The sequence below is a fragment of the Camelus dromedarius genome, chromosome 30 (genome assembly GCF_036321535.1).
Source record: "Camelus dromedarius isolate mCamDro1 chromosome 30, mCamDro1.pat, whole genome shotgun sequence".
NCBI lineage: Eukaryota > Metazoa > Chordata > Mammalia > Artiodactyla > Camelidae > Camelus > Camelus dromedarius.
Window position 1 is genome coordinate 21,673,991 of NC_087465.1, and position 21,836 is coordinate 21,695,826.

The window sequence follows — 21,836 nt, forward strand, 5'->3', positions numbered from 1 at the left end:
AATCTTCATTTGGCAAAGAATTCGAAATTGCACAGAAATCACAACATGCATTACGCTGTGAATTTGAAGAGAATACTTTTCCTGCTTGTTTTTACTGTTTTGATCACTAATTAATTCCTCATTAAATAAAGAGTATGATAATGTGTTCTCATGAATTTTATGTGAGTTGTGCTTGACTCTCATTGTTTCCAGTCTTTAAAATTTTAAGCGGTCTGTTTTTTTGGAGATTTTCTATTTCATTTTTCTTTCCAGGCTTTTTTTTTGTTATTTGGAGGGCTCTATTTTGTATTTTTAAATTTCCATGATGTTTTTAGCTTGTCCTTCTGAAGGATCGAAAGAATAATACATGTATATATATATATATGTATACACATTTATATGAAATTGTATTCAGTGTGTTCATAATTTGAATATCTATTTTATCCCCAAATATAACCAATATAAAAATTAAAACTTTTGTTCATGTTTTCAAAAGTGCTTTATTTTTTCTATAATGTTTAGAATTATCTATTAAAATTAAAGGGCAAAATTCAACTTGTGATTAATGGACCGCAAAAAAGTTTAATTAATATTGTCTAAATAAAGTCAACATTTGAAATGTATTTTTCAAAATTTTAATTAAATCCTACCAACTTTTTATCAAAGAAAGAAAATTATTTGCAACTTTACATTTTATGCCTAATTGCCAATGTAAAGAACTGGTATAAATCTTCACATGTTATGTTAGATCTACTTACATACAAATTTGAGAGTAAATATAAGTTGTTTAACATTGTACCACCTGCAATGATTGCTCCGCAACAATTTTTCTGAACCATGAATCAGAACAGAAAAAGATGCAAGGTGCTACTGGCAAATAGTACTTCATTATACAAGAATTTTCGGTATTCATGCTATCTGAAAGGATTTGAGAAGTTAATTAATTTGCCTTTTCTCTAAGGTCTTCCACTGCCTTTGGAAGTCATGTCACCCTCAGACGTTGGTAACAGCACAATCCACAAATATTTACAGCATTTTAAAGACATGGGCAAACAATTTCCCTGCAGCCTGAACAGTGTTAGTCATAAAAGTGGTTGTTTGGAATGGGGCTGTTCTGTGCCAGAAATGCACCGAGAAATGGCTCCTGCGTGACAAAGTTACCCGTGTCCTCAAATAAATCTATTTTTGTGTGTTTTTGTAATACGTGGGCATCTCTAAAGCCTGGAACCACGTAGTGCCTTGTAGGCTATGGTAAAGAGTTTAGATTTTATTTTGGGTGGAAAATCTTTGGAGAGTTTTGAGCAGGGAAGTGACCTGGTTTTACATCAATTTTAAAATTATTTTTCTGAATGCAATGTGAAGCATTGTAGGAGAGCAAAAAATAGAAACAGGGAGACCAGTTTGAAGGTTACTGTGATGGTCCAGTCAGAAATGACGATGGTTTAGACAACAGGGATGAATGTGGTAAAAGGGGTCCAATTCTGGAAATATTTTGAAGGCAAAGTCCAAAGGGTTTGTTGACTCTTTTGTTGACCTCCACATTTCTAGGATTAATTTTCTTCACTTTGAAAGGTAGCCCTCTTTAGAAGTGGATTTCTGTGAAGATTAAACGTGGTCATCTACATGCAGTAATTCCCAGGACGCCTGGTATATAATAAGCATATAATAAATACCAGTCATTGAATTACTTTTAAGGTATTATCTGATAAAATCATTTTTCCCAAACATGCCACTTCATGCCTCTAAATTTTTGCACATTTATATTTCTATAATTAGGAACCCATTTAATCCTATTTTTTGCCTGTCAAAATCTTCCTATGTATCGAGGCTTTGAAGACCAAAAAGCTTTTCAGTTTCATAAGAATAAAGATAAAATACTGAAAATGGGAGGGGATGGGTTGACACTTCGGGGGCAGGAGATCTTGCTTGTCGCAAGCCCAGTACTACTGAGTACTACTGAGTACTGAGTACTGCACGATAGTATTTCGTTAGCAATTCATTAAGGATTTTTTTTTAAATTTCATCTGTATGCATGAATAGATCCATAAAAATAAAAACTAATTTTGTCAAGAGACTAGTAATCATTTTTGCCTAACTGCTTTAGGAAGCTTCTCATCTGTCTGATGGGAAAATATTTTGCCCTGAACTACAGAGACCTCATATCGAATAGGATTTATATATGATACACACCAATACACTGGAAAATTAGACCTGGACTACATTATCATTATATGTTTTACAATTAGTTGGCTTGTAAATAATTCTCCATATTGAAATTCTGAATATATTCTTCCAATATTACAGAGCTAAAGTCTTTTCAAACAGAGGACAAATTATAAAGCCCATTAAATTCTAAAACTGGGTCCTCAGTTTTAACAGTCCTATCATTAATTATTCAGTTTGAAGGGGACTGCAAAGTGAAGTTAGTTTATCAAAGCAATTAAACTGATATGAGCCTCAAAACGGTCACCACAATAGTCATTACTGACATCGCCAGAGCTGAAGAAGAGGGAACTTTTTAATCTTTGTGAAAAATTCAAAGCAGCTGGCCCTTTTGGATAGCAGTTCAATTCTGTTTTGTAAGGAAAATACATGAGTCAGAAAGGCACTCAGTCCCCAGGCAGAAACATCAAAAAGAATGACCCACGTCATTGAGGGTATAACTCTATCAGCCCATAAGACAGACAGCATCTGAAGAGAAGGAAAAAATGCATTTGAAAAGAGTTACCCAGCATATATGCTTGAATCTCTTTTTAAATGATAGCAAGAAATTCTTCTCTGGTAATGAAGAATATTGATTTCAATGTCCCATTGCGCTTAGCTGCATTAAATGCCCCTCCTCAAACATACACAATACCTCGGACCTAACTAACCCCATTAATGCACCAGTACTGTTTCATGTTGACTTTTATCTATTTCTTCCACTAGATTGTGAACCACTTACTAAAATAAGGAACACTAAGAAAGGCCCTAGTAGGGACGTGAGCAGTTCAGTTCTGATCGTGTTAAGTTTGGGACGCCTGTGAGGTAACAGCCCATCTTCCCAAATAGAGCTTCCCAGTCTGGAACACGTGTATGTTCCTTGATTACCCAACTCCAATCATTTTATGTAAAAGGTGTTCAGTAAATATCTGTTGATCGACTTAGCCGCTAATGAAAATTTCATTACTGGAATTTTAGCACTGATTATTTCATTCCACCCCTTAATAAAATTCACTCTAACTTGTGGCTTTGAAAGAAAGAGATTGTGTGTAAAGTCACCATATCCTCTTAGAAACTCCAGGCTTGCTTTTGTTAATAGAATGCTGTTTTCATTTTGATTACACTCTCTAAAGAAATGCATATTTCCAGAGTGACAGTGTTTGCGCTAATAACTGTTGCCCCACTACATGTCGAGAAGAGCCGGGCCAAGTTTGGACTCATTCAAACAATCTTTTAAGAATGGAAAAGGAAGTCGGGAGGAAGGGAGGCTGACTCAGCGGGAGGCTCTTTGTTAAAGTAAACACGTGCTGTACACTTACTGAGCCACGTGGCTGCTGTTCAGAAAGCAAAGAACATGGAGAAATTTCAGTTGTTTCCTGAAAATACCTCATTGACACTCCCCTGAGAGGTTTGATTACGTGTGAGAACTGAGACGTTTGTTTATGGGGAAGAAAGAGGCAAAGTTGGGGGCTGACTAGGGGAGGAGGCTGGAGAGTCATCTCAGAAGCAGGCTGAAAAGGAGAAAACATCTGTGGCTCAAGGCTTGTTTAATGGCAACAAGTAGATACATATTCTTCTTACCAGAAGAGCATGGTCACATTTTTTTTCCTCTTAGAAAATTTGCTAAATCAGTTGACAACAGAATTTGGGTGTGGATGGGCCGCGGGAGCTCAGTTCAGTTGTTAACACCCAGTCAGGTTTTCTAAGTATATTTAAAAATGCAGACATTTCATTTCAGTCAAGGTCTGTCAGGGGACTCACCAGGACTTGGAATGTTGTCCAGGCCCTTGGCCCTTGACCATGTCATCAAGTTCATGGACTTATTTATTTATTCAATAAATATTGGCTGAGAACCTACTAACAGCCAAACATTGTTCTAGGTGTTAAGAACACAACAATGGAAAAAGAAAAGATTAATGTTTCTGTTCTAAAGGAATTTACATCTTACTGCGGGGAGATAGAAGGTAAGCAAGTAATCAAATAAGATTTCCAGATGGCGGTAAGTACTATAAAGAAACGAAACGAAGGTTATGTGATAGAGCGTGACCTTGATATTCAGTAGAATGAAATATTCTCCGAGGTGCCAGGCTGGCATGGCACCACTGGGGTGTGACCCATCAGAGCCCCCGTGGAGATCATGGACTTATCAAAATCCAAGTCTGTGCAGAAGACGGCACACTCATCCCTCTTGGGCAATGGCCCTGAAGCCCCCGGACTGGTCCTAGACTCCCTTTGGCTACAGAAGGCTCTACAGTCCAGAGGCAGGAATGCTGTTCAGTGGCTCTGAGCAGCTCTGAAACCACAGGCCTCTTTCAGCAAATGCTGTCGACTGAAATATCCACCCACTCCAAGCATGCCCTGGCTGACGGCCTCTTTCTTTTTTCTTGAATGTCGTCGGTATCAGATTCTATTTAACCTCGCGCCTCGCGCCCTTTCTCGACCACCGCACCTGGACTGCCCTGCTTGCTTTCTCTCCACCAGAACAAGCTTGCCTAATCCTCTCGAGAGGATACAACACTAGTTGCAGCTTGGATGGAACATGCTGCCGACATGCCCCACAATGACGACACCTTGGCAGAACCTGGCCTTTGTTTTCCCTGTGCCAGCAGCAGGACTTTCGCCAACTTGCCTATTCTTGCAAACACTCCAGCCACGCCTTTTAAATCTTACACTATCTAGACTATCCTGCCAGCTGAGGTTAAGATGTTATGCTTTGACCACTTGGTAGTAAAGGGTCCTGAGTAAGATATGAAAACTCTCAGACTGCTAGCTGGCAGAGAAAAACTCTACCCATCGGTACCGAACATGTCAACTATCTGAGGGGTATACCCTTGGACACAGGTGTTCAAACTAAGCGACAGAAGAGTTTGACTCAGTAAGCAGCAGTGGCTACTGGAGCTGGAATATCAGATCCATGCCAAAATGGCTCTGGAGCAAGGGAGGGGCTCATGTTAAACTGATCTTACTCGGTGGGGAGGGTATAGCTCTGTGGCAGAGCGCATGCTTAGCATGCATGAGGCCCTGGGTTCAATCCCCAGCACCTCCTCTAAAAATAAATAAACCTGATTACCTCCCCCCACCACAATGAAATAATTAAATAATACAATAAAAAAAACAACTGAAGTTACTCAGAAACAGAAACTAAGAGCCTCATGAAAGGAGACTGGCTGCATTAAGGAGAATAAAGATAAAGAGAGAGAGAAGCAGTTATAGCTCAGCGGTAGAGTACTTGCCTAGCATGCACAAGGTCCTGGGTTCAATCCCCAATACTTCCATTATTGAAAAACAAAAAAATTTAAAGCAAACCTAATTACCCCAAAAAATCAGAAAAAAAGAAAATAAAAATGCAGCAAAGAGAAATGGTGCTACCGGAAGGAAAAAGGAGACAGAGTAGCTTGTCTGAAGGTTTCCTCCCAGCAGTTAGGAAGCCTAGTGGTGCTAGCCGCAGTTGGACTGTGTGAAATTCCCACGACGACTTCAAATAAACTCCCTCTCCACCTGGTCCACTGGAAAATCTTTCTCAGCCCCCCAGGTGAATGACTTTGTAGTGGGAATGCACATAACTATTCAAGGCATCTCCTACTTTTTGGTAGAGCAATCTGGCCCCTGGCCGAGTGAGTCCTGGGTAGGAATTCCCATGCCACCTTTGCTGCCTCTACCTGGCCATAGGTATCCGTCTTAGACCACTGGCATTTTGGTACTGATGGGTAGTTTATCTCTGCCAACTAGCAGAGCTAAGTTTAGATCTCTTATCCCAAGACCTTTACTACCAAGTGCTCAAAGCATAGCAACTTATCATCAGAATCTCAGAAAAAGAGTCTGATGGGCTCAACTGAGCTATGGGTTGTTGTGATCTGGATTATGTCTAGTCAGTTGTGACAAGCCCCTAGGGCTGAGGATCTTAATATTCTGTCTGTAAGCTTGGTCGCCATGGGTATGGTCAGGGGAAAGATCTACTTAGATGAAGGGCAGGGTGAAAGGCAATGATAAGCATACAGGACCAGCGAAGCGATAAACTCAAGTCACCACTCACAACTACCTATGAGGCCACACTTTCTAGGACACAGAAATAAAGAATCTGGTGCCTCCAACTTGTATGAACGTTTGAATTGCCCAGTGTTGGTGTACAATGTAGTTCTAAATCTGTGCCCTTTCTAAAGCCAAATCAGACTGTAGATATGGTGAAGAGAGACATTTTGTAAATCTTGATCTAATAGAATTTGTCTAGCTAAGCAAGAACTTGTGAAGCAGTGGCAAATAAGAACGTGAAGAAAAAATAGTTTATGAGCGGCTAGAAAATACTTCTCTCTAGAATGTTTTTCCTTCTACCATCTTCTTGGCAAAGCCTTACTGATTCTTTAAGAACTAGATCTATCACCATTTCTTCTAGGAAGCCTTTTCTAAGATGGTCCACTTTCCTCTTTCAGGCAAAGATAATCAGTCTCTTCTTTGATCAACACTGCAACATGCACCTTGTTTCAACCTTGGTCACAGCAGTTCTCACACTTGGATGCGCTGCTTTACGACACTGTGTCTTCAATGTGACTTTAAGTCCCCTGAGGGCAGAAACAGCATCTGGTTTGACTGTATACTCCTGGCATCCATCTCGGTGCCTGAAACAGAGTTGGTGGTCAAGGAGTATTGCCTGAATGAGAGAGAGTAAAGGAAAGTATGTTATTGATCTGGCATAAGTGTACAATGAGGAATGTTCCAGATAAGTGAAATTTATACCTACAGCAATTGAAACTTCTAAAATGTTTTATGAAGACAAATCTTTTTTTTTTAATTGAAGTATAGTCAGTTACAATGTGTCAATTTCTGGTGTACTGTATAATGTTTTAGTCATACATACGTATAATTGTTTTTATATTCTTTTTCATTATAGATTACTACAAGATATTGAATAGCTCCCTGTGCTATACAGAAGAAAAAAATTTTAAACTATTTTATAAATAGTAGTTAGTATTTGTACATCTGGAACTCCCAATTTATCCCTTCTCACCTCCTTTCCCCCTGGTAACCGTAAGTTTGTTTATTATGTCTGTGAGTCTGTTTCTGAACAAGCTCATTAGTTTCTTTTTCTTTTCTTGTCTTTTTTTTTATAATCCACATATGAGTGAAATCATGTGGTACTTTTCCTTCTCTTTCTGGCTTACTTCTACTTAAAATGACGACCACCAGTTCCATTCATGTTGCTGCTAATGGCATTGTTTTACTCTTTTTCATGGCTGAGTAGTATTCCTGTGTGTGTGTGTGTGTGTGTGTGTGTGTGTGTGTGTGTGTGTGTGTATGTACCTCAACTTCTTTATCCAGTCATCTGTAGATGCACATTTAGGTTGTTTCTATGCCTTGGCTATTGTAAATAATACTGCTATGAACATTGGGTCACATGTATCTTTTCACATTGGAGTTCCCTCCAGATACACCCAGGAGTGGGACTGCTGGGTCAAATAGTAAGTCTATTTTTAGCTTTTTGAGGAATCTCCATACTATTTTCCATAATGGTTGCACCAAACTACATTCCCACCAACAGTGTAGGAGGGTTCCCTTTTCCTCACATCATCTCCAGCATTTATAGTTTGTGGACTTTTGAGTGATGGCCATTCTGACTGGTATGAGTTAATATCTCATTGTAGTTTTGATTTGGATTTCTCTGATAATTAGTGACATTGAGCATTTTTTCATGTGCCTAGTGGCTGTTTGTATGTTGAAGACAGATTGTCTTACAGATTTTTCTGCTTCATTAAACAAGATGAATACTTTCCAATTTATTCAAATTCCTTTTTATGAATTAATTATACTGTTCCCTAATATGGTCTCAAGAAAGCTTAGTTCAGGCTCCACCTCCACCAGGAAGCCTTCTCTAACCCTATCCCATCAGACATCACTAGGTACTGTCTTACATGATTCATAGAACCCCTTGTATTCTGCTTACAATATGTTATGGAAATTACCTACCTAGTCACATGATTCCACTGCTTCATATGGTCACACTCTGTTTTCCCCATTAGACAGAGGACGGCTCTGGACTGGAGGCCACGTCATTCATCTTTTCATTGCCAGGACCAAGCAGAGTACAATAGATATCCAACAAACGTTAACTGAAATGAGTAATATAAAATATAAAGAGAGTTTTGAAATGTGTGAAATTGTTGATCTCTACACTAAATTATTCCCAGTTTTTTCTGTTTTATAGTATTAAAAATTGTTTATATTGCTTTTTTTCCTTCCCAATTATATCATGTTACTCTATCAGACTAACCTTCTCTAGAAAGCCATCTCTGTCCTTTTTACCAGTTCAATGATTTCCAAACTGTTTTGGATCACATATCTTGATTGGTAGAAAATGTCTGAACTCATACCTCTACTAAATGAGGGAGAGTAAATTTGTGTATAAATTTACATACTTTTAAAAAATAAATAGCATACTTGTATCATTGTACTGATATTTTTATGTACACTCATAACCATAAGCAAAAAAATAAAAAGGAAAAGGAAATGTTAGAGAGCAATGAAATACGTATTTTAAAACCAATGCAATATTTTATTGTATTTATTAATAATATAAATTTCTTTTTGTTCCTAGTTTGTGAGATCAGCTTATTTTAATCTTGGCATGACATTTAGTGACATACTGTTTTGAGGGCTTGGGTTCTCAGTTCAGTTGATTCAACACCCAAGTTTAACAGCTATCATGAATAAGAAACTTAAAAAATGTATTGATACAAATGGGCTAAGTATATCATTGTCCTTAGTTATTAAAATACAATACTCATTTTTCATCCCCAGACACCAATTATGCCAAATTTTTTGTTGAAATTCAGGCAGGTAATTCAGTTCACCTTGATGTAGCCATTGGGTTAAAAAAAAAAAAAGTTAAAAGGATTCAAACTCTTCATTTGGAAGATGTTAAATAGGGTAGAAAATTCTATCTGAAGAGTTTTAAAGTTTGCAACTAAAAGCATTCTTATAGATGACACACTTCTGTCATTTTTCAGCCATAATATCAGATATTAATGGAAATATTTCCAATCATCTGTTTTCCAAATAGTCTTCATAATATTAATTTTCCCCGAATTGTTTACTTTCTCATTCACTATAAAAATGTTCCCTTGACTTAATGTTACACAAAGGATAAGTGTGCTTGTTTTTAAAATATGCTAAGTAGCACTCTGTTGATAGCTTTTTGTCATCAGTTAAAAGGGCAACACATTTTCAGCACTTACCTTTTTTGTAAATGAAATGCTTAATTTGTCTTTAATTTCAGCAGCTCCTTCAAGCACTTTTCAGTGAAATAATATGAACTTCTCTGTGGTAGCAAATATTATCACTGTTAGTCCTCCCTCATTACAAAGTCATAAATATTTGATGGCATTTTAAAAAATTATGTTCTTATGAAATTAAAAACATCAGTGTCGATGCACTCCTGGCTTCAATTTCTTTGATGAAAAACTTGCCTATCAGTGATGCAGTCAAGAAATTTCACATAGGAAAACATTACACTAGAATCTTTCAAAAATGTTTTCACTCCAGGCAAAGCAGTATAACACACATGTCTCCTAAAACGTTTTTAAAAGAAAACCAGCAAGGATTCTCTTACTGCTGAGAACTTACCTATCTTCTTCAGCATACTCCTCCTTTTGAGGCATCAACTTGTGATCAATCAGGAATTTTCTTTTTGAAATGCAATCTAGCAAATAAAATTTGGGACATGGTAGAAATGTTGATAGATCTACTCAGTTCTAACACTGTATAAATTCTATTGCTACATGCATAATTTGTTCTAATACCTGTTTCTCTAAGTCTTCAGAAATGTTTTCTATGTATCTTCTTCCAACACTACTGAAGAAGGACTACATATTCATTTGTGTCTTATTGCTTCATGGATTATTTTAGTTCTACCCTGGAAGGGAAACAGCTTTCCAAAGGCTCTTTTATTAATCAGTAAACTTCTAAGCATTTGTTATTAAGTTTAGTGGCATGTCATTAAATGTCAGATTGAGCAACTCTTGACTTTGAAAACTTCTGAAAAAACCACAAAAGGCTGTCCTTATGTTTTGGATACTTAAGTTTTTTGATGTCTCCCTAATCATGAGCAAACCTTGAGGCACAATGCAGATAAGGATTAGATAAGGATCTTCATTAACAATAATAACCAAAAAATCCACATTTCAAATCATTTCATCATGATTTAAAAAAATTTTTTTTATTGAGGTATAATCAGTTTACAATGTTGCATCAATTTCTGGTATACAGCACAATGTCATACATGGATATACATATATTCATTTTCATATTCTTTTTCACCATGAGCTACTGCAAGATATCCAATATAGTTCCCTGTGCTACACAGTATAAACTTGTTTATCTATTTTATATATACCAGTCAGTAACTGCAAATCTCGAACTCCCAGTTTATCCCTTCCCACCCCGCTCCCCCTGGCAACCACAAGTTTGTATGTCTGTGAGTCTGTTTCTGTTTTATATATAAGTTCATTTGTCTTTTTTTTTTTTTTTTTTTAGATTCCACATATGAGGGATATCATTCTTCTTCCTCTTTCTGGCTTACTTCACTGAGAATGACATTCTCCAGGGACATCCATGTTGCTGAAAATGGTATTATTTTGTCATTTTTTATGGCTGAATAGTATTCCATTGTATAAATATACCACATCTTCTTTATGCATTCATCTCTCAGAGGACATTTAGGTTGCTTCCATGTCTTGGCTCTTGTAAATAGTGCTGCTATGAACATTGGGGTGCAGGTGTCTTCTTGAATTAAGATTCCCTCCGGATATATGCCCAGGAGTGGGATTGTTGGGTCATATGGTAAGTCTGTTTTTAATCTTTTCAGGAATCTCCATGCTGCTTTCCATAATAGCTGCACCAAACTGTATCCCCACCAACAGTGTAGAAGGGTTCCCTTTTCTCCACACCCTCTCCACCATTTCATTTCATCATGACTTTGAATCTGGGAGGAGGTGACTTTTGTTAGATCTGACTCCATCTTGTTTAATAATATGGCTGCCAGAAAGCTTATTCATGAAGACAAGTGTCATAGCTAAGATTTTCTTTTGTGTCCAATTTTCCTTGCATTTTAAATTTTATTTGCCATTTCTTTGTGGGGATTTTTTTGAGGGGGGAGGTAATTAAGTTTATTTATTTATTCATTTATTTATTTAATGGAGGTACTGGGGATTGAACCCGGACATTGTGCATAGTAAGCACACGCTCCATCACTGAGATGTACCCTCCCTCTTTTTGTGGGAATGTTTTAAGGGACTTGCCCATTTCATGCAAGTCAGTTTGGTTAAAACTTAAGGCAGCCCAGGTAACTTGCGATGCCCCACAGTGAAGGAATGGAAAGGGGGACCCTTTGTTCTGGGGGGCTGTAATTCCCACTTCCACGTCCACGGACACCATACCGAATCCTAATGTCCAACATCCACGGGCTATAGCCTGTGACGGCCCGTTGTCAGTCCTTTTTATTATATGTCAGTAAGGACTAGCTTCTTATTTAAATTATTTTTAAATAGTAGATGTTTCAATATTTTCTTCCCAAACCACTACTATTATTCCTTCTGCTGGATTGCCTTGTGTTCCCTTGAAGCACACACACCCTACTTTGGAGTAACTATTCTGATGTTTGGTTGAGTGAGAAACATGCCAATCCTTTGAGAGATTTCCATCCACTGGAGGCCTCAGACCCATATCCTCTCCAGCACTAAAATGTGTCATTTATTGTTTGGTGTTGCTTTCATTTTAGGTGTATTTGTCTTTCCTTTTCAGCTAAATCAAAAGCAACTTGCAGGCACGGCATCCTTCTTACTCTTCTCTTTTATTCCTCACATTCCCTAGCACAATACTCTGTCTAGAAGATACGTAATTCATATGTTCTTCTGTGCTAACTCGGTATTAACTTCTCATATGCTATGTTGTCTTGTTGCCCCAGATTGCGATTTCCATAAGGGAACCTGTTCTTTGGACTCCCCACCTCTGCCACATAACTTACATGAACTTTTGATAAACAGGTGTTGACTAAAACCACATAACCAAATAGATGTGGCCAATAATCTCATTGTACACAGAAATTAAGCCCATATGGATCAGGGCTCTAATGGAGTGCTGCTCAGTACAAATTAGTTTTACACAGTACAAATGACCTCTACTATTCCCATGAATATTTCACTCAATTAACAGATGTATCATCAAGAGAAAAATATGTGCCTCTTCCCACAAAGAGTACGTGTGCATTTGAGCAACGGTATCAAAATAATAATTAAACAATAAAAGGCAAATTCTATGAGGAAATATTTGTTTATTATTTCATTCACTTAATGAAGTCATGTTTTTAGTGTGCTCTCCATGTGCTACACATTTGTAGATACTGACAGGCATATATAGAATAGATAAACAAGATTATACTGTATAGCACAGGGAAACATATACAAGATCTTGTGGTAGCTCATGGTGAAAACGAATGTGACAATGAATATATGTATGTTTATGTATAACTGAAAAATTGTGCTCTGCACTGCAAATTGACACAACACTGTAAACTGACCATAACTCAATAAAATAAAATTTTAAAAATTATAAATGTGGTACAATAAAACAGGAAGCAGAGGACACAGTAAAAACATACTAAAGAGAACATGTTATATCATCATCATGCGATAATTCATGTTGAATAGAGGCTTAAAGAAGCTGTTGTCCACTCACATAGAACTACTCACTCTTGTTTCATAAACTCAGTGTGCTTGTAAATTATTTGTTCAGTATTGGCCAGTTTACCTCACCAGACTACAAGCTCCACTGGGGCCCAGAGCAGGTTTGAAATATTACTGCTCACCCCCTAGTGTGTATTGCAATGCTGGCATTTAATCAAGTATTCAGTAAGCACATGTTGACTGATCAGATAGATGGATGTCTAGGGAGAAAACACCAGAAGTTGCACATATTTTAAAATTTAAAAAAAGGGACTCTTCTGTACTTCACTCTTATGCAGTGCTGTATGTCAATCACATCTCAATAACTGAAAGAAAAAAAGTAGAGAGAATTATAAAACTGAAGATTAAGCTATTGTAATTGAAGAAAATTTGAGAAAGATAAGTTATTCAAGAAAATAAGTCTTTACGAGTAAATTTAAAAGAATAATTTAAAAGATAAATATCTGTTGGATTTTGCCAGAGGCTGACAGGTTCAAGAATTCAGTGACAGGTATAGAATCCATATGAGGAGCCAGACATTGTGCTGGGTGCTGAGATGCAGGAGAGGATAAGATAAACTTGGTCTCTGTCCACATGGAATTTACAGAAATCCAGAAGGTTCTAAAAGGCTCAAAGATTATTTTCCAAACATGTAACATAAAACAAAAACTCTATTACCAAAGATAATTGCATATTTGATAATATAAGCAAATAATTAACAGATCTCTGGTTACATTTTGACAAGGGCAATTCCTGGTTCCACGTGGTGTTCTGTGGTTTCCGGTATAATCCATGCTGTTCCCACACCCCAGGTCATTGTTCACATCATTGCTCCTTGCTGGGATTCTTTTCCACATAAGCCTATCTTTTACTTGTCGAAATCTACTTATCTTTTAAATTTCTTGAACACACACACAACTCCCCATCTGACATCTGACACCCCCTCAGTCATCACATGCTTCGTGTAAATGCCCCATCATTGAGCTTACCATTTGGAAATCAAGATTTATTGGTCTATCTCTTTTCTGAACCCTAAGTTTCTCTAGAACAGAGCCTAATTTTCACTGATTTTGTCCTTAATGCCCAGTACATAACAAGTGATCGGTAAAAGTTTGTTACCTTGAACAGAAGCCTCTGTATTTTCTATTTAGAAACCTCTGTCTGCCTAATTTAAGAGCCAAGAGTTCACCTGACAGCCTCAATTTCTAGATTTATTTATAAGGTATCTACATTCTATGAGACATCAGGAAAGGTCATTAATGGAAAGCATTCACAAACTTGACTATGTTCTCTTTCCTTCTCACCAGCCACTTAAATGAGAATTTGAGGCAGAGAATTTGAGAATATCGTTATCTCTACCATCCTCATCACTTAAAATCCATTTACCTTCTTAACACTTCAAATACCAAAAGACTGCATAACAAACAAAGTCAGACTTCTTTGTTGACAAATCTAGTGCCTAAAATGCTACAAAAGTGCCAGTGGGGAACATTCTCTGATCCATTACTCTTCCTGGGGTAGTAAAATGAGTTTTTTCAGAGACAGAAGAAAACGGAGACATGAACATATGAAAATATCTACCATCTGTGAATGTTATCTCTGACTTGGCACCTCAGATACACAGGGAGTTCCTTTCACTGATTAATTGCTATTTTGGCATCTCTGTATTGTCTGTTGCTGCAGTAATGCCTAATAACAAACCATCTCAAACTCAGGGCCTTAAAATAATAAGCATGCTTTTGTTTACTATACGTTGATGATTTTAAATGTGTTTAGCTGGAACATTCTTCTGATCTCAGCTGGATTTCCTCACATATCTGGGGGCTGGCTGGCAGTTGGCTAACCTAGGATGGCCCTAGCTGGGATGTGTGGAACAACTCAGCTCTCTTCCATGTGTCTCTCACACCCTTCCCGCGGGCTGGCCCAGGCACATTCCCACAACATGGCAGAGGGGAACAGTGAGCAAGCCTAGTCATGCAAGAGGGAAATAAAAGAGCCTTTATTTTCACTTTTCAAGTCTCTGCTTGTGCCATGTTGGCTAACATCCTATTACCCAAAACAAGTCACATGCCAAGCTCAGAGTCAGGGTGGGAAGAAACTTTAAAGTCACTGAACAAACACTGTGGAGTCATGGAGGCCATTAGGTGGGGTCATTAATACAACAAATCTGTGGACACCTGGATTCCGGAACACACCACGACAATAAACTTTTACTCCATGGCTTCTGATTACTGCTTCTCCCTGTGAAGCCTCTTTGTTTCCCTGCCATTCTGTCATCTGTTTCTCTCTCTGAGTGTCTGGTATTATCACCATCTTCCGGGAGACTGTTGGCAAACCTTTATTCCAGACCACGTCCTAAGCTGCAGTCTAATTTAAAAATAAACCATCATTGCTCTGCTCAGTTATTGTCAAGTGCTGGTATATTGGGCAAAAAAAGAACCCCTCAGTTGGGGGTATAAGTATTGTAAGTCCTCTGAGGTCTCTCAGAAGGGGGTAGCCTAGTTGTTGTCAAGTGCTTTCAGTGGACTGTTTAATATAAGAACCACTACAAACAAGAAAAGACTAATACAAGAATGTAAGGATAAATCACTGTGATAAAACCTATTAATAAAGCTGAAGAATCTAAATATCATTTTTGACTTCAGTACCAAATAATAATAAGGCTATACTTACATTACTTGTGAAACAAGATTTAAAGATTGTGTGTTTTTTTGGTACAAATTTGTGTCAGTTTATCATCATGCTGTTCCTGCTGCACTCTAAATTAAATATGTATTTCAATTTTTAAAAAAGAATCTAGCCAATTATCAAGTAACTTAGCTAACAGAACAAAGCTTCACAGTTTAGCATTCTTAAAAAAAGATAAAGAAAGAAAACCTAGAACTCAGCAAGTTCATACTTAACAATGTCCAGCATGCAATGAAAATTTACTAGACAAGCATGAACATGTTTTTCACATCAGAATAATCTGTTAATAGAAGCAGACTGGGAAATGGTATAAATGATAGAATTAGCAGATAAGAATGATAAAAGTGCTATTATAAACATGGTCAAATATTTAAAGGAAAATATGAATATAATGAGGAGAAGAGAAGATTTTTAAAAAAAATATCGAATGTACTTTCTAGGGTTGAAAAATGCAATACTTGAAACAGGAATTTAACTGGATGAACTTAATAGTAGATTAGATACTACCAAAGAAAAAAAAATCAATGAAATTGAAGATATAACAACCAAAACTATCCAAACCGAAGTGCAGACAGAAAAAAAAAAACCAAACCTCAAGAAGTTTATCAAACCTTATGCAAGTAAATACATAGCAAATCATGCAAAGACACATAATAATCAAGTTGCTCAAAACTATTGATAAAGAAAATTATTTTAAAAGAAACAACAACATAAGGTGAATTAGTACAGAAAAACAAAAATAAAAATTATTTCAGACTTTTCATGAGAAATTGCCCAAGCCGGAAAACAAGGCACGGCATTTTTAAAGAACTGAAGGAAAAAAAGCAATCAAACTAGAATTCTTTATCCAGGAAAAAAAAAATCCTTTAAAATATTAAAAGTGAAATAAACCTTTTTGGGCAAATGAAATCTGAGATACTTATTGCCAACAAGTAGACAAAACTTAGTAGAACTTCACTATAAGAAATATTAAAGGAAGTCCTTCAGAATAAAGGAAATTGAAATCAATTTGTAATCCAGATCCACACAAAGCAATGAATATCACTGGAAATGGTATATATGTAAGTAAATATAAAACTTTTTTTCATTTTTTTATGTTTTAAAAAGATTGATTATTTAACACAAAAATGCTAATAATATAGATACGTGCAGAACTTAAAATTACTACTTCAACAATAGCACCAAGAAGAGGAAGGGAGAAATCGGAAGTACACTATCATAAATTGCTTACGTTAAACACACAGTAGTATATTATTATTTACAGTTAGATTGCGTAAATTAAAGATGCATACTATAGACCCTAAGACAATCACTGAAAAGCACTAAGACTTATAGCTAATAAGTCAATAGTGGAGATTGAATGGAACATTAAAAAATACTTGTCTAGTCCAACATAAGGAGGAAAAGAGGAAAAAGCAACAGGAGATGGTACAAATAGAAAAGAAACTTTAAGATGTAAAAGCAAAACTACTTGTGTCAACAATCATGTTAAATTTTAATGGTTTAGACACTCTAATTAAAAGGCAGAGAATGCCCAGATTCTCTAAAATATCAAGGCTTGACTACTGTTGTCTACAAGGAAACTACTTTAAATATGAAGACATTGAATCATTAAAGGAAAAGAGATGGAAAAAGATACACAAACACTCATCATAAGAAATCTGGAGTTGATATATTAAAATCAGAAAAAGGAGAATCCAGAACAAGTAACCCTAACAGAGATTGAGGGAAATTTTGTAATGATAAAGAATATATAACAATCCTAATGTGTGAACAGCTAATAATAGATCTACAAAATACATGAATTGGCAGCTGACAGAACTGAAAGAATAAAAAGGTGTGTCTAGATTTATAGTTAGAGATTCCTTTATTCCTCCCAGTAATTGAAAGAACAAGCAGACAAAACTCAGTAAAACTACAGAAGGCTTCAACAACACAATCATTCAACTCGACCTAACAGCCATGTATAGAATAATCTTCACTCTCTCCAACAAGAAAACACACTATTCATGTGCAAGTGAAAAATACACCAAGAACGCTGGGGAATAAAACACGCATCAATAATTTAAAAACTCACATCAACAATTTAAAAACACAGAAACGATAGAGCATATACTCTAACCACAATGGAATTAAATCAGAAAAACAATAACAAAAAGAAATCTGGGAGATCCCCAAATATTTGGAAAACGTACAACATATTTCCTAATAACTCGTGGGTTAAAGAACGCACAAGGAATATCTGAACATATTTAGAACTAAATGAAAATATATATCCAAAATTTGAGGGAGGCAGCTCAAGCCGTGCTCAGAAGGAAATCTATTCTCCAAATGCTTATGTTAGAAAAGAAATTAGGTCCTGAGTGAACACTGGAAACTTTCACCTTAATGAGCTAGAAAAAGAGCAGAAAAGCCCCAAATTAGTATAAATGTGGCAATAATTCAGATAAAAGCTAAAATAAATGAAACAGAAGATGAACAGATAGTGAAATTTATGAAACCAAAGCTTCTTTTGTGAAGAGATCAATCAAACTAAAATACTTTTAACTAACCTAATAAAATAAAAAAGAGAAAACATAAAATACTAATATTAGGAATAAGCAATGAGATATCAAATATTAAACAAATGTTAAACAATAAGGGAATATTATAAATAACTTTAGGCCAATAAATCTGACAACTTAAATAAAACAGAAAAAAAAAAAAAAAACCTGACAGACACAAATTTCCAAAACTGGCACATGAAGAAATAGAAAATTAAAATGTCTTTTATCCGCAAACAAAATTAATTCATAATTAAAACTTTCTCCGAAAGAGAACTCCTGGCCTACATAGCTTCACTGATGAAAGCTTTCAAAGATTTAAGAAATAAATAACAAAAATCTTATACAACTTCTTTCAGAAAATAGATAAAAAGCCTCCAACTCATTTTATTGGGCCAGCCTTACCCTGATAACAAACCTAGAAAAAGACATTGCAATAAAGCAACAGACCAATATTCCCAATGAACTCGGATTCCTTAGCATATTTAAAACTTAGCAAGGAGAACTCAGCTATATGTGAAAAGGATAATAAGCCAAGAGCAAATATAGTTTATCTCAAGAATATAAGGTTGGTTTAATATTTGAAAATCAATCAATTTAACCCATCATGTCAACAATCTAAAAAGGAAACAAACAAACAAACATAAGATCATCTCAATAGATGCCCCTTGAAAGCATTTGATAAAACTTAAAACTTAACACTCATTCATGATAAAAACTTTGAGCAACTAAGAAAATATGGGAACGTCCTCAACGTGGTAAAGGATATATGCAAAAAAATCTAGCGATAACATTATATTTAATGGTAAAACATTGAATGATTTCCCTTAAAATCATCAGCAACAAGACAAGGATGTCCTTTCTCACAGCATCTGTTCAGCATTATACTATGTGCTCTAGTCAGTGGAATAAAATGAGAGAAGTATATATAAGCATACAGAATGAAAATGAAAAAATAAAACTTTTTTATTGAAGTACAGTCAATTTTAAATGTTGTGTTAATTTCTGGTATACAACATAGTGATTCATATATATATATATTTCTTTTCAGATTCTTTTTTATTATAGGCTGTTACAAGGTATTGAATACAGTTCCTTGTGCTATATAGTAGGACCTTGTTTATCTATCTGATGTATATTGGTTAGTATCTGCAAATCCTGAACTCCCAATTTATCCCTTCCCACCTCCTTTCCTTCCTGGTAACCATAAGTTTGTTTTCTATATCTGTATGTGTTTCTGTTTTGTAAATAAAGTTCATTTGTGTCATTTTTCTAGATTCCACATATAAGTGAAATCATATGGCATTTTTCTTTCTCTTTCTGGCTTATTTCACTTAGAATGATGATCTCCAGGTCTATCTGTGTTACTGCAAATGGCATTATTTTATTCATTTTTATGGCTGAGTAGTATTCCATTGTGTGTGTGTGTGTGTTTGTGTGTGTGTGTATACACCATATGTGTATACATACATACCACATCTTCTTTATCCAATCAAATGCCAATGGACATTTGGGTTGTTTCTGTGTCTTGGCTATTGTAAATAGTGCTGCTGTGAGCACTGGGGTGCATGTCTTTTTGAATTATATTTTTCTAAGGATATATGTCCAAGGAGTGGGATTGCTAGATCATATGGTAAATCTATTTTTAGCTTTCTAAGGAATCTCTATACTGTTTTCCATAATGGCTGCACCAATTTACATTCCCACCAACAGTGTAGGAGGGGTCCCTTTTCTCTGCACCCTCTCCAGCATTTATCATTTGTGTACTTTTTAATCATGGCCATTCTGACTGGTGTGAGGTGATACCTCATGGTAGTTTTGATTTTCATTTCACTGATGATTAGCAACACTGAGCATTTTTTCCCATGTGCCTATTGGTCATCTGTATGTCTTCATTGGAGAATGTGTGTTTAGGTCTTCTGCCCATTTTTGAATTCTTTGTTTTGTTTTGTTTTGTTTTTTTGTTATTGAATTGTAGGAGCTGTTTGTATAGTCTTGAAATTAAGCACTTGTCAGTTGCATCATATGCAAATATTTTCTGCCATTCTGTAGCTTGCCTTTTTGTTTAGTTTACAGCTTCCTTTGTTGTGCAAAAGCTTATAAATTTAATTGGGTCCCACTTGTTTGTTTTTGCTTTTATTTCTATTGCCTTGGTAGACTGCCTAGGAGAACATTGCTACAATATATACCACAAAATGTTTTGCCTATTTTCTCTTCTAGGAGGTTTATGGTGTCTTGTCTTACGCTTAAGTGTTTAAGCCATTTTGAGTTAATTTTTGTGTGCAGTGTGAGGGAGTGTTCTAACTTCATTAATTTACACACGGTTGTCCAATTTTCCCAACATCACTTGTCAAAGAGACTGTCTTTTCTCCATTGTATATTCTTGCCTTCTTTGTCAAAGATTATTTGACTGAAGTTGTGTGGTTTATTTCTGGGCTCTCTATTCTGTTCCATTGATCCATATGTCTGTTGTTTTTTTTTTTCCTCACAATGTCACACTGTTTTAATTACTGTAGCTTTACAGTATTGTCTGAAGTCTGGGAGGGTTATTCCTCCAGCTTCATTCTTCTTCTTCAGTATCGCTTTGGCAATTCTGGGTCTTTTGTGATTCTATACAAATTTTAGGATTATTTGTTCTAGTTCTGTGAAATAGGTCCTGGGTAACTTAATAGGGATCACATTAAATCTGTAGATTGCTTTGGATAGTATAGTCAATTTAACAATATTAATCCTTCCAATCCAATAGCATGGGATATCTTTCCATTTCTTTAAATCTTTAATTTCCTTATCAATTTTTTTAACATTTTTAAATTAATTTATAATCATTTTATAATGTTGTGTCAAATTCCAGCATAGAGCACAATTTTTCAGTTATACATGAACATATATATATTCATTGTCACATTTTTTTTCTCTGTGAGCTACCATAAGATCTTGTATATATTTCCCTGTGCTATACAGTATAATCTTGTTTATCTACTCTGCATTTTGAAATCCCAGTCTGTCCCTTCAATGTTTTGTAGTTCTCCATGTATAAGTCCTTCACCTCCTTGGTCAGGTTTATTCCTAAGTATTTTTTATGTGATTTTAAAAGGGTTTTTATTCATTTATTTATTTTACTTTCCTTTTCTGATGTTTCATTGTTGGTATAAAGAAATGCAACAGATTTCTGTACGTTAATCCTGTATCCTGCTACCTTGCTGAATTTGTTTATCAGCTCTAGTAGTTTTTGTTAAAACTCTCTTTTATTTGCAGAAGCATGACTGTGTACATGAAAACTCCCAAGAAATCTACAAAACACTACTAGAACTAGTAAATTCATTAGCAAGCATACTAGGGCAATATTAAAAAAATCAATTGTATTTAAATATACTATCAATGAACCATTAGAAAAGAAAATTTAAAATCCATTGACAATAGCATTAAAAGCATGAAATACTTAAGGATAAGTATATGCAATATCAATACTATTAAAAATACAAAACGTTGCTGAGAGAAATTGACCTACATAAATTGAGACCTATACCATATTCATGGATTAGAAGACTAAATATTGTTAATGTGTCAGTTCTTCTTAAACGGATCTACATATTCACAACCCCAAACTCCTGGAGGTATTTTTTTTTAATAAAAACTAAATAGCTGATTCTAAAATTCATATGAAAATGAAAAGAACCTGAGTCAAAATCATTTTGAAAAAGAAGAAATTTGGAAG

General features: G+C 35.7%; 1 long non-coding RNA gene across 2 annotated transcripts in view; it reads right to left on the reverse strand.

The window, feature by feature from the left end:
• Positions 1–598: 598 nt before the first annotated feature.
• Positions 599–21,836, reverse strand: part of LOC105088498 (uncharacterized) — a 28,176-nt gene continuing 6,938 nt past the window's right edge. The window contains exons 2-6 of one of the 2 annotated variants that reach the window (XR_010378495.1): positions 9,796–9,871; positions 9,408–9,490; positions 8,444–8,548; positions 8,140–8,282; positions 599–6,826 (exon numbers count right to left, since the gene is read on the reverse strand). This is a non-coding gene — a long non-coding RNA (uncharacterized LOC105088498). The remainder of the gene's footprint in view (positions 6,827–8,139; positions 8,283–8,443; positions 8,549–9,407; positions 9,491–9,795; positions 9,872–21,836) is intronic. The other variant, XR_010378494.1, reaches the window with a different exon arrangement.